Source organism: Anomaloglossus baeobatrachus, chromosome 12 (genome assembly GCF_048569485.1).
Source record: "Anomaloglossus baeobatrachus isolate aAnoBae1 chromosome 12, aAnoBae1.hap1, whole genome shotgun sequence".
Taxonomy (NCBI): Eukaryota; Metazoa; Chordata; class Amphibia; order Anura; family Aromobatidae; genus Anomaloglossus; species Anomaloglossus baeobatrachus.
Window position 1 is genome coordinate 22,145,625 of NC_134364.1, and position 14,216 is coordinate 22,159,840.

The window sequence follows — 14,216 nt, forward strand, 5'->3', positions numbered from 1 at the left end:
AACCCTGAAGACGCTAGGATCCAGGACTCAATGGCCACACAGTCAGGTTGAGGGCCGCAGAATTCAGATGGAAAAACGGCCCTTGAGATAGCAAGTCTGGTCGGTCTGGTAGTGCCCACGGTTGGCCGACCGTGAGATGCCACAGATCCGGGTACCACGACCGCCTCGGCCAGTCTGGAGCGACGAGGAGGACGCGGCGGCAGTCGGCCCTGATCTTGCGTAACACTCTGGGCAACAGTGCCAGCGGAGGAAACACATAAGGGAGCTGAAACTGCGACCAATCCTGAACTAAGGCGTCTGCCGCCAGAGCTCTGGGATCTTGAGACCGTGCCATGAACATTGGTACCTTGTTGTTGTGCCGGGACGCCATGAGGTCGACGTCCGGCACCCCCCAGCGGCAACAGATCTCCTGAAACACGACCGGGTGAAGGGACCATTCCCCTGCGTCCATGCCCTGGCGACTGAGATAATCTGCTTCCCAGTTTTCCACGCCTGGGATGTGAACTGCGGATATGGTGGAGGCCGTGGCTTCCACCCACATCAAAATCCGCCGGACTTCCTGGAAGGCTTGCCGGCTGCGTGTGCCGCCTTGGTGGTTGATGTATGCCACCGCTGTGGAGTTGTCCGACTGAATTCGGATCTGCTTGCCCTTCAGCCACTGCTGGAACGCTTTCAGGGCAAGATACACTGCCCGTATTTCCAGAACATTGATCTGAAGCGAGGACTCTTGCTGGGTCCACGTACCCTGAGCCCTGTGGTGGAGAAAAACCGCTCCCCACCCTGACAGACTCGCGTCCGTCGTGACTACTTCCCAGGATGGGGGTAGGAAGGATTTCCCCTTCGATAATGAAGTGGGAAGGAGCCACCACCGAAGGGAAGCTTTGGTCGCCTGAGAGAGGGAGACGGTCCTGTCGAGGGACGTCGGCTTCCTGTCCCATTTGCGTAAGATGTCCCATTGAAGGGGACGCAGGTGAAACTGTGCGAAAGGGACTGCCTCCATTGCTGCCACCATCTTCCCTAGGAAGTGCATGAGGCGCCTCAAGGGGTGTGACTGGCCTTGAAGGAGAGATTGTACCCCTTTCTGTAGTGACTGCTGCTTGATCAGCGGAAGCTTCACTATCGCTGAGAGGGTATGAAACTCCATGCCAAGATATGTCAGCGATTGAGCCGGTGTCAGATTTGACTTTGGAAAATTGATGATCCACCCGAAACCCTGGAGAGTCTCCAGGGTAGCGTCGAGGCTGCGTTGGCATGCCTCTTGAGAGGGTGCCTTGATCAGCAGATCGTCCAAGTACGGGATCACCGAGTGACCCTGCGAGTGTAGGAGCGCTACTACAGTAGCCATAACCTTGGTAAAAACCCGTGGGGCTGTTGCCAGGCCGAACGGCAGTGCCACGAACTGCAGGTGTTCGTTCCCTATGGCGAAGCGCAAGAAGCGCTGGTGCTCTGGAGCAATCGGTACGTGGAGATAAGCATCTTTGATATCGATCGATGCAAGGAAATCTCCTTGGGACATTGAGGCGATGACGGAGCGGAGGGATTCCATCCTGAACCGTCTGGTTTTTACGTGTTTGTTGAGCAGTTTCAGGTCCAGGACCGGGCGGAAAGACCCGTCCTTCTTTGGGACCACAAACAAGTTGGAGTAAAAACCGTGGCTCTGTTGCTGAAGAGGAACAGGGACCACCACTCCTTCTGCCTTCAGAGTGCCCAGCGCCTGCAGAAGAGCCTCGGCTCGCTCGGGAGGCGGGGATGACCTGAAGAATCGAGTCGGGGGACGAGAGGTGAACTCTATCTTGTAACCGTGAGACAGAATGTCTCTCACCCAGCGGTCTTTTATTTGTGGCAGCCAGGTGTCGCAAAAGCGGGAGAGCCTGCCACCGACCGATGATGCTACTAGAGGAGGTCGAAAGTCATGAGGAAGCCGCTTTGTTAGCGGCGCCTCCGGTGGCCTTTTAAGGACGTGACTTAGACCGCCATGCATCAGAGTTCCCTTGTTCTTTCTGAGACCTTTTGGACGAGGAGAATTGGGACCTGCCCGCGCCCCGAAAGGACCGAAACCTCGACTGCCCTTTCCTCTGTTGGGGTATGTTCTGTTTGGGCTGGGGTAAGGATGTATCCTTTCCCTTGGATTGTTTGATGATTTCATCCAGACGCTCGCCAAACAGCCTGTCGCCAGAAATTGGCAAACTGGTTAAGCGCTTTTTGGAAGCAGAATCTGCCTTCCATTCCCGTAGCCACAAGGCCCTGCGGAGTACCACCGAATTGGCGGCCGCAACCGCCGTACGGCTCGCAGAGTCCAGGACAGCATTAATAGCGTAAGACGCAATTGCCGAGGTCTGGGTGGTAATGGATGCCACTTGTGGCGCGGCCGTGCATGTGGCTGCTTCAATTTGCGCTTGACCTGCTGAGATAGCTTGTAGCGCCCAAACGGCTGCGAATGCTGGGGCAAAAGAAGCTCCGATAGCTTCATAGATGGATTTCAATCAGAGCTCCATCTGCCTGTCAGTGGCATCTTTGAGCGAGGCTCCATCTTCCACTGCAAGTATGGATCTAGCCGCCAGTCTGGAGATTGGAGGGTCCACTTTGGGACCCTGAGTCCAACCTTTAACCACGTCAGGGGGAAAAGGATAACGTGTATCCTTAAGGCGCTTCGAAAAACGCTTATCTGGACAAGCATGGTGATTCTGGACTGCCTCTCTGAAATCAGAGTGGTCTAGAAACATACTCTGTGTGCGCTTGGGGAACCTGAAACGGAATTTCTCCTGCTGAGACGCTGACTCCTCCGCCGGAGGAGCTGAGGGAGAAATATCCAGCATTTGATTGATGGACGCAATAAGATCGTTCACTATGGCGTCCCCGTCTGGAGTATTAAGATTGAGAGCGCCCTCAGGATCAGAATCCTGATCAGCTGTCTCCGCATCATCAACCAGAGATTCCCCCCGCTGAGACCCTAAACAATATGATGTCGAGGGAAATTCTAAGCGAGCCCGCTTATTCGGTCTGGGGCTGGGGTCTAAGTCATAACCCTCAGCCTGGGATGTATGAGATACCCCGGGAGGACATTGTTGGACCAACTGAGGGGGGTCAGGGAACAATGATTCAACAGAGTCCCTTTGCTGAGATACCGGCCTGGACTGCAAGGCTTCTAGTATCTTAGCCATAGTCTCAGAGAGTTTTGCAAACTCAGTCCCCGTCACCTGGACAGTGTCAACAGGTGGCTCCCCCTGGGCCCCTCTTAGCAGAGGCTCTGGCTGAAGAAGTGTCACAGGGGCCGAACAGTGCACACAATGAGGGTCAGTGGAACCTGCCGGTAGCGGGGTCTTACATGCGGCGCAGGCAGCATAATAAGCCTGTGTTTTGGCACCCCTGCCTTTTGTGGGCGCCATGCTATTGTTTTCCCTGAGTAACACAATAGGGTATATAGCCAGAATGAACTGTGCTCATACAGTGTAGAGTATATACTATAAACAAATAATGTATCAATACACTACAGCACCATGGGGCTAGCACCACAGGTGCTGCTTACCAGCCGCCTAAAGCGGTTGTGAGGCCACCAGAGACCGTGTCTGGGTCTCCCAGGGTTTGTCCCTCTCTGCAGCGTCGGAGGAGCTGACAGGAATGGCTGCGGCGTCCTGACGAGAGGAGGGAGCCGTGGGCGTGGCCGAGAAAGTGCGGGAACTGGTGCTCACACTGTGCACAGTGAGGGGGGTGGAGTATGCAAATCATACTCCAGCCCTCAGTGCTGCTCGTTCCGTGCAGCGTCCCGCCCTTCCCCTGCCTGTCAGGGCTGGGGGCGGGAGAAAAGGAAGCTAGGCCGCAAGAAAGCCGGGGACTCGAGTATAAGCATGGCCGCCGTAAAAGCGCGGCCTGGCGTCGAAGTCCCCGGCGAACTACAAGTCCCAGCCGCGCCGCAGTTTCCCATGGCAGCGGCGGTTAGCGCGGTAGCCCCTACATATAGCGCGGTCCCCGGTGCACTAGCACACCCAGCAAAGCTGAGGTGTTGCCGTGCGCGGTCCCCACAGGGATACAGAGTACCTTCAAGTAGCAGGGCCATGTCCCTGAACGATACCCGGCTCCTATCCAGCAGTCTCCACAGCAGTTGTGGACGAAGCACGGTCTCAGTGCCTGGAGACCGATAGGATCCCACTTCACCCAGAGCCCTGAGGGGGATGGGGAAGGAAAGCAGCATGTGGGCTCCAGCCTCCGTACCCGCAATGGATACCTCAACCTTAACTACACCGCCGACAAGAGTGGGGTGAGAAGGGAGCATGCTGGGGGCCCTATATGGGCCCACTTTTCTTCCATCCGATATAGTCAGCAGCTGCTGCTGACCAATCTGTGGAGCTGTGCTGTGCGTGTCTGACCTCCTTCGCACAAAGCAAAAAACTGAGGAGCCCGTGGGAGCACAGGGGGTGTATAGGCAGAAGGGGAGGGGCTTAACACTTTTGAGTGTAATACTTTGTGCGGCCTCCGGAGGCATAGCCTATACAACCCAATTGTCTGGGTCTCCCAATAGAGCGACAAAGAAACTCTATTTTGCCTTAAATCTTCTGTTGCCTTCTTAGCCAGATTTTCTAGATTAACATTATTACCCGGTTGTTAAATAATGGATTGGTTTGTTTCCTTGCAGGAGCGGTTTCTGTCCAGAAGATCGCGGTGGTCTGAATACTTGGTTACAATCATTTTTATCTTCTCAGAAAACAGTTTGTCTGTTCCCAGCTTTTTTGACAAAACAATCACTGATCTCGGGGAGACCAGCCAGAGAAAACACTGCCGGCAGCCAGCAAGGGCGCTCAACACAGTGAAATCCTAGGTACATTGCCCCCTGGGAAATATGCAAATCAAAAAAGTCCGTGGAGCCTCTGTTAGGAGTCTCAACTCGGAAACCAACCAGATATCCCTCCGGGAAGGACCTAGCCAAGAAGTGGCTCTTTTTTAGGAGACCTCCATAACCACCATATTAAGTGGCCCTTTAGTCCACGGACTTTTTTGATTTGCATATTTCCCAAGGGACAATGTACCTAGGATTTCACTGTGTTGAGCGCCCTCGCTGGCTGCCGGCAGTGTTTTCTCTGGCTGGTCTCCCCGAGATCAGTGATTGTTTTGTCGTCTTGGTCTACTAGGCATTGCTCCCACATGGACAGAATCCTACTCCACACTGATGAGGCGCAATACCCCGAAACAGCTGTCTGTGGATGGATACCTGGCCTTGGTATTTTCCTTGTCATATCTTTAAACTTGTCAAAAAGTTGGATATTGACTAAAAGGGCCACTTAATATGGTGGTTATGGTGGTCTCCTAAAAAGAGCCACTCCTTGGCTGGGTCCTTCCCGGAGGGATATCTGGCTGGTTTCTGCGTTGAGACTCCTAACAAAGGCTCTACGAACTTTTTTGATTCCCACCTTTTTTTGAGAAATTGTTCTTACACGATTCTCCACATGGACATGATATCTGTGATATACAATGTGTCGATAAGAGAAGGTAACTTGGGCAAACTGGGTTTTCCACAGGCTTAGGAGCATGAGTTGGGAGTGGTGCTGACGCCATTAGATTGGGAGAAGAGTTTCCTTTTCAATCACAAACTGTTTATTACTTGCTCAGCCCAGGAAAAAAAATACAAGATCTTTACGAGGTGGCATCATTACCCTTCTAAATTACATGCCATCTTCCCGTCAGTTTCTGGCATGTGCTGGCGGTGTGAGTGCAAACAAGGCTCTATGTTTCATATTTGGCGGCAATGTGTTAAGATTAAATCCAAAAAAAGAACAAAAAAATCCAGCGTTAAAAGTTAAAAAAAAAAAAAAGCTACATTTTATTAAGTCCATTAAAAGATAGAATCAAATAACATCACACGGGGTGTACACAGAAACACGGAACAGTAGGGAGGACTATCCTACGCGTTTCGACCTTGTAGTCTTATTCATGGATTGCCGTTTGTGTTAAGATTAAAGGGGTTATCCGGCTTCTTTGACTTTTTTTTATTTCCCTATTGGGCTACATTGGGGCAGGTAAGTAGATAGAGACCACTTACCTGCCCCGCTGTCAGCCCCTCTCCCCCGGCTCAGAGCGGTCATGTGACCGCTCCTACCGCGATTTTGCTGCTTCCGGTCATTTCATGTCAACATGGGCAGGGCCATGTTAACATGCAAATGTGGAACAGCATGTCGCCTCCCTGCTGGGCGGGTACAGTGTGATGAGCCCCGCCCCCTTCCCTGCACCCTCCCACACATTCCCCCGCACCTCTTTTACTCTCCAGTAACCTCCCCCTGCACTGCTGTGGCGTCCGTGACCTGGGGGCGGGGCCTGGCGGCAGCTGCCGTGGTGTCAGCGCCAGCACCGGGCCCCCTGCTCAGGATCACACATTCAAATGTACCGGCATCACAGATCACCGATGCCGGTACATTTGAAAGTGCTGATGAGAAGCAGCGCAGCTTCTCATCACTGTCCCTCCCGCTGTCTGTGCTCTCTTCAGCACAGCGGTGACGTCACTACTGTGCTGAAGAGAGCACAGACAGCGCACGAACGTGCAGGAGCGGCGGGGACCGAGGACAGGTGAGTATGTACTCCACATGTGTGCGTGCGCGGTGCAGAGCCATATGTGTGCGTGCGCGGTGCAGAGCCATATGTGTGCGTGCGCGGTGCAGAGCCATATGTGTGCGTGCGCGGTGCAGAGCCATATGTGTGCGTGCGCGGTGCAGAGCCATATGTGTGCGTGCGCGGTGCAGAGCCATATGTGTGCGTGCGCGGTGCAGAGCCATATGTGTGCGTGCGCGGTGCAGAGCCATATGTGTGCGCGGTGCAGAGCCATGTGTGTGCGTGTGCAGAGCCATGTGTGTGCGTGTGCAGAGCCATGTGTGTGCGTGTGCAGAGCCATGTGTGTGCGTGTGCAGAGCCATGTGTGTGCGTGTGCAGAGCCATGTGTGTGCGTGTTCAGAGCCATGTGTGTGCGTGTGCAGAGCCATGCGTGTGCGTGTGCAGAGCCATGCGTGTGCAGAGCCATGCGTGTGCAGAGCCATGCGTGTGCAGAGCCATGCGTGTGCAGAGCCATGCGTGTGCAGAGCCATGCGTGTGCAGAGCCATGCGTGTGCAGAGCCATGCGTGTGCAGAGCCATGCGTGTGCAGAGCCATGCGTGTGCAGAGCCATGCGTGTGCAGAGCCATGCGTGTGCAGAGCCATGCGTGTGCAGAGCCATGCGTGTGCAGAGCCATGCGTGTGCGGTGCAGAGCATACGTGTGCGTGTGCGGTGCAGAGCCCGATGTGGGGCTGGTATTTGCAATGCTGTAGTGATACCAGGTCAGGTGCTGGGGAAGAATACTGACAGGGAATGTGTGTGCAGGGGGAGTGGCTGGACACTGGGGAGGGGCTGGACACTGGGGAGGGGCTGGACACTGGGGAGGGGCTGGACACTGGGGAGGGGCTGGACACTGGGGAGGGGCTGGACACTGGGGAGGGGCTGGACACTGGGGAGGGGCTGGACACTGGGGAGGGGCTGGACACTGGGGAGGGGCTGGACACTGGGGAGGGGCTGGACACTGAGGCTGGGCGGTGACAGCTCTGACTGAGGTTCAGCACAGGAAGTGGTCATGTTTGCTGGATCTGAATGTAAACAAGAAGCTGCAGAGAATAAATGGATAATTCAAGAGGAACAAAAGTTAGAAAAAAAATAACAATGTAGGTGTGATTTATATGACAATACAGCACAGATAAACTCAAAAATTTTTGTTAAGCTAATGACGGACAACTCCTTTATGCCCTTTAGAAGAAGGGAATTTTGTTTACTTAGTTTACTTACCGTAAATTCCTTTTCTTCTAGCTCTAATTGGGAGACCCAGACAATTGGGTGTATAGCTTCTGTCTCCGGAGGCCGCACAAAGTATTACACTCAAAAGTGTTAAGCCCCTCCCCTTCTGCCTATACACCCCCCGTGCTCCCACGGGCTCCTCAGTTTTGGTGCAAAAGCAAGAAGGAGGAAAAAGAATTATAGACTGGTTTAAAGTAACTTCAATCCGAAGGAATATCGGAGAACTGAAACCATTCAACATGAACAACATGTGTACACAAAAAAACAGGGCGGGTGCTGGGTCTCCCAATTAGAGCTAGAAGAAAAGGAATTTACGGTAAGTAAACAAAATTCCCTTCTTTGTCGCTCTATTGGGAGACCCAGACAATTGGGACGTCCAAAAGCAGTCCCTGGGTGGGTAAATTAATACCTCGTAAGAGAGCCGTAAAACGGCCCTTTCCTACAGGTGGGCAACCGCCGCCTGAAGGACTCGTCTACCTAGGCTGGCATCCGCCGAAGCATAGGTATGCACTTGATAGTGCTTCGTGAAAGTGTGCAGGCTCGACCAGGTAGCCGCCTGACACACCTGCTGAGCCGTAGCCTGGTGCCTCAAAGCCCAGGACGCGCCCACGGCTCTGGTAGAGTGGGTCTTCAGCCCTGAGGGAACCGGAAGCCCAGCCGAACGGTAAGCTTCGATAATTGGCTCCTTGATCCACCGAGCCAGGGTTGATTTGGAAGCCTGTGACCCTTTACGCTGGCCAGCGACAAGGACAAAGAGTGCATCCGAGCGGCGCAGGGGCGCCGTACGAGAAATGTAGAATCTGAGTGCTCTCACCAAATCTAACAAGTGCAAATCCTTTTCACATTGGTGAACTGGATGAGGACAAAAAGAGGGCAAGGAGATATCCTGATTGAGATGAAAGGGGGATACCACCTTAGGGAGAAAATCCGGAACCGGACGTAGAACCACCTTGTCCTGGTGAACACCAGGAAAGGGGCTTCGCACGACAATGCTGCTAGCTCAGACACTCTCCGAAGAGAAGTGACTGCTACAAGAAAAACCACTTTCTGCGAAAGGCGTGAGGGAAATATCTCTCATTGGCTCGAATGGTGGTTTCTGAAGAACCATCAGAACCCTGTTTAGATCCCAGGGTTCTAACGGCCGCTTGTAAGGTGGAACGATGTGACAAACCCCCTGCAGGAACGTGCGTACCTGTGGAAGTCTGGCTAGGCGCTTCTGGAAAAAAAAACACAGAGGGCGCTGAGACTTGTCCCTTAAGGGAGCCGAGCGACAAACCCTTTTCCAGTCCAGATTGAAGGAAGGACAGAAAAGTAGGTAATGCAAATGGCCAGGGAGAAAAACCCTGAACAGAGCACCATGACAGAAAAAATTTTTTTCACGTCCTGTGAAAGATCTTGGCGGACGTTGGTTTCCTAGCCTGTCTCATAGTGGCAATGACGTCTTGAGATAACCCTGAAGACGCTAGGGTCCAGGACTCAATGGCCACACAGTCAGGTTGAGGGCCGCAGAATTCAGATGGAAAAACGGCCCTCGAGATAGCAAGTCCGTTCGATCTGGTAGTGTCCACGGTTGGCCGACCGTGAGATGCCACAGATCCGGGTACCACGACCTCCTCGGCCAATCTGGAGCGACGAGGATGGCGCGGCGGCAGTCGATCCTGATCTTGCGTAACACTCTGGGCAACAGTGCCAGCGGAGGAAACACATAAGGGAGCTGAAACTGCGACCAATCCTGAACTAAGGCGTCTGCCGCCAGAGCTCTGGGATCTTGAGACCGTGCCATGAACATTGGTATCTTGTTGTTGTGCCGGGACGCCATGAGGTCGACGTCCGGCACCCCCCAGCAGCAACAGATCTCCTGAAACACGTCCGGGTGAAGGGACCATTCCCCTGCGTCCATGCCCTGGCAACTGAGATAATCTGCTTCCCAGTTTTCCACGCCTGGGATGTGAACTGCGGATATGGCGGATGCCGTGGCTTCCACCCACATCAACATCCGCCGGACTTCCTGGAAGGCTTGCCGGCTGCGTGTGCCGCCTTGGTGGTTGATGTATGCCACCGCTGTGGAAATGTCCGACTGAATTCGGATCTGCTTGCCCTCCAGCCACTGCTGGAACGCTTTCTGGGCAAGATACACTGCCCTTATTTCCAGAACATTGATCTGAAGCGAGGACTCTTGCTGGGTCCACGTACCCTGAGCCCTGTGGTGGAGAAAAACCGCTCCCCACCCTGACAGACTCTCGTCCGTCGTGACTACTTCCCAGGATGGGGGAAAGAAGGATTTCCCCTTCGATAATGAAGTGGGAAGACGCCACCACCAAAGGGAAGCTCTGGTCGCCTGAGAGAGGGAGACGGTCCTGTCGAGGGACGTCGTCTTCCTGTCCCATTTGCGTAGTATGTCCCATCGATGGGGACGCAGGTGAAACTGTGCGAAGTGAACTGCCTCCATTGCTGCCACCATCTTCCCCAGGAAGTGCATGAGGCGCCTCAAGGGGTGTGACTGGCCTTGAAGGAGAGATTGTACCCCTTTCTGAAGTGACTACTGCTTGAACAGCGGAAGCTTCATTATCGCTGAGAGGGTATGAAACTCCATACCAAGATATGTCAGCGAGTGGGCCGGTGTCAGATTTGACTTTGGAAAATTGATGATCCACCCGAAACCCTGGAGAGTCTTCAGGGGAGCGTCGAGACTGCGTTGGCATGCCTCTTGAGAGGGTGCCTTGATCAGCATCCAAGTACTGGATCACCGAGTGACCCTGCGAGTGTAGGAGCGCTACTACAGTAGCCATAACCTTGGTAAAAACCCGTGGGGCTGTTGCCAGGCTGAACGGCAGTGCCACGAATTGCAAGTGTTCGTTTCCTATGGCGAAGCGCAAGAAGCGCTGGTGCTCTGGAGCAATCGGTACGTGGAAATAAGCATCTTTGATATCGATCGATGCAAGGAAATCTCCTTGGGACATTGAGGCGATGACGGAGCGGAGGGATTCCATCCTGAACCGTCTGGTTTTTACATGTTTGTTGAGCAGTTTCAGGTCCAGGACCGGGCGGAAAGAACCGTCCTCCTTTGGGACCACAAACAAGTTGGAGTAAAAACCGTGGCTCAGTTACTGAAGAGGAACCGGGATCACCACTCCTTCTGCCTTCAGAGTGCGCAGCGCCTGCAGAAGAGCCTCGGCTCTCTAGGGAGGCGGGGATGACCTGAAGAATCGAGTCGGGGGATGAGAAGTGAACTCTATCTTGTAACCGTGAGACAGAATGTCTCTCACCCAGCGGTCTTTTATTTGTGGCAGCCAGGTGTCGCAAAAGCGGGAGAGCCTGCCACCGACCGAGGATGCTACTAGAGGAGGTCGAAAGTCATGAGGAAGCCGCTTTGTTAGCGGCGCCTCCGGTGGCCTTTTAAGGACGTGACTTAGACCGCCATGCATCAGAGTTCCTTTGTCCTTTCTGAGACCTTTTGGACGAGGAGAATTGGGACCTGCCCGCGCCCTGAAAGGAACGAAACCTCGACTGCCCTCTCCTCTGTTGGGGTATGTTCTGTTTGGGCTGGGGTAAGGATGTATCCTTTCCCTTGGATTGTTTGATGATTTCATACAGACGCTCGCCAAACAGCCTGTCGCCAGAAATTGGCAAACTGGTTAAGCGCTTTTTTGGAAGCAGAATCTGCCTTCCATTCCCGTAGCCACAAGGCCCTGCGGAGTACCACCGAATTGGCGGCCGCGACCGCCGTACGGCTCGCAGAGTCCAGGACAGCAATAATAGCGTAAGACGCAATTGCCGAGGTCTGTGTGGTAATGGATGCCACTTGTGGCGCGGCCGTGCATGTGGCTGCTTCAATTTGCGCTTGACCTGCTGAGATAGCTTGTAGCGCCCATACGGCTGCGAATGCTGGGGCAAAAGAAGCTCCGATAGCTTCATAGATGGATTTCAACCAGAGCTCCATCTGCCTGTCAGTGGCATCCTTGAGCGAGGCCCCCCTCTTCCACTGCAAGTATGGATCTAGCCGCCAGTCTGGAGATTGGAGGATCCACTATGGGACCCTGAGTCCAACCTTTAACCACGTCAGGGGAAAAAGGATAACGTGTATCCTTAAGGCGCTTAGAAAAACGCTTATCTGGACAAGCATGATGATTCTGGAGTGCCTCTCTGAAATCAGAGTGGTCTAGAAACATACTCGGTGTATGAGAAGCTGACTCCTCCGCCGGAGGAGCTGAGGGAGAAATATCCAGCATTTGATCGATGGACGCAATAAGAACGTTCACTATGGCGTCCCCGTCTGGAGTATTAAGATTGAGAGCGCCCTCAGGATCAGAATCCTGATCAGCTGTCTCCGCATCATCAACCAGAGATTCCCCCCGCTGAGACCCTGAACAATATGATGTCGAGGGAAATTCTAAGCGAGCCCACTTAGTCGGTCTGGGGCTGGGGTCTAAGTCAGAACCCTCAGCCTGGGATGTATGAGATACCCCGGGAGGACATTGTTGGACCAACTGAGGGGGGCCAGGGAACAATGATTCAACAGAGTCCCTTTGCTGAGATACCGGCCTGGACTGCAAGGCTTCTAGTATCTTAGCCATAGTCTCAGAGAGTTTTGCAAACTCCGTCCCCGTCACTAGGACAGTGTCAACAGGTGGCTCCCCCTGGCTCTTAGTAGGGGCCCTGGCTGAAGAAGTGTCACAGGGGCCCAACAATGCACACAATGAGGGTCAATGGAACCTGCCGGCAGCTGGGTCGTACAAGCGACGCAGGCAGCATAATAAGCCTGTGTTTTGGCACCCCTGCCTTTTGTGGGCGCCCTGAGTAACACAATAGGGTATATAGCCAGAATGAACTGTGCTCATACAGTGTAAAATATATACTATAAACAAATAATGTATCCATACACTACAGCACCATGGGGCTAGCACCACAGGTGCTGCTTACCATCCGCCTAAAGCGGTTATGAGGCCACCAGAGACCGTGTCTGGGTCTCCCAGGGTTTGTCCCTCTCTGCAGCGTCGTAGGAGCTGACAGGAAATGGCTGCGGCGTCCTGACGAGAGGAGGGAGCCGTGGCCGAGGTGCTCACACTGTGCACAGTGAGGGGGGTGGAGTATGGAAATCATACTCCAGCCCTCAGTGCTGCTCGTTCCGTGCAGCGTCCCGCCCTTCCCCTGCCTGTCAGGGCTGAGGGCGGGAGAAAGGGAAACTAGGCCGCAAGCAAGCCGGGGACTCGAGTATAAGCGTGGCCGCCGTAAAAGCGCGGCCGACGCCGAAGTCCCCGGCGGACTACAAGTCCCAGCCGCGCCGCAGTTTCCCATGGCAGCGGCGGTTAGCGCGGTAGCCCCTACATATAAACACACTCAGCGACGCTGAGTGTGTAATGGCACAGTTTAACCCGGTCAGTGCCGCGGTCCCCGGTGCACTAGCACACCCAGCAAAGCTGAGGTGTTGCCGTGCGCGGTCCCCACAGGGATACAGAGTACCTTCACGTAGCAGGGCCATGTCCCTGAACGGTACCCGGCTCCTATTCAGCAGGCTCCACAGGAGTTGTGGATGAAGCACGGTCTCAGTGCCTGGAGACCGATAGGATCCCACTTCACCCAGAGCCCTGAGGGGGATGGGGAAGGAAAGCAGCATGTGGGCTCCAGCCTCTGTACCCGCAATGGATACCTCAACCTTAACAACACCGCCGACAAGAGTGGGGTGAGAAGGGAGCATGCTGGGGGCCCTATATGGGCCCACTTTTCTTCCAACCGACATAGTCAGCAGCTGCTGCTGACTAAACTGTGGAGCTGTGCTGTGCGTGTCTGACCTCCTTCGCACAAAGCAAAAAACTGAGGAGCCCGTGGGAGCACGGAGGGTGTATAGGCAGAAGGGGAGGGGCTTAACACTTTTGAGTGTAATACTTTGTGCGGCCTCCGGAGGCAGAAGCTATACACCCAATTGTCTGGGTCTCCCAATAGAGCGACAAAGAAAGAAAGTTTTCTCAATCGATCACGATTACTGGGAATAAGACTGAGGGGACTCTTCAGACCGCTCTCCTCTATTCTGCCTTCGTCGATCGGGTCCCAAAAGAAAGACCTAATTCATTTCTGCTTAAAGAGAACCTGTCACCAGGTTTTTCCCTTACGAGCTGTGGCCTCCACCACTGAACTCTTCTAGAATACTGTATATAAGAGCCCAGGCCGCGCAGTACAACATAAACACTTTTATAATACTCACCTAGGGGGTGGCCGGTCTGATGGGGGTGCTGGTCTCAGTCCGGCGCCTCCTCCATCTTGTGCAATCACCGTCCTCCTGCCCAGCCCCGTGTGCATGATGCGTCCTGTGTCATTCACACAAAGGCCTCCATTGTGCTCCTGCGCACTCTCATCTGCCTGGCTGAGGGCAGATCAAGCTACTGTAGTGCACATGCGGTCTTTGAGCTTTGCTCGGTGA

At 54.0% G+C, this 14,216-nt stretch overlaps 1 protein-coding gene across 2 annotated transcripts in view; it reads right to left on the minus strand.

Annotated features, from left to right (window-relative positions):
- DDHD1 (DDHD domain containing 1) overlaps positions 1-14,216 on the minus strand; it is a 103,489-nt gene that overhangs the window by 48,574 nt on the left and 40,699 nt on the right. The gene's annotated exons all lie outside the window — the stretch shown is intronic.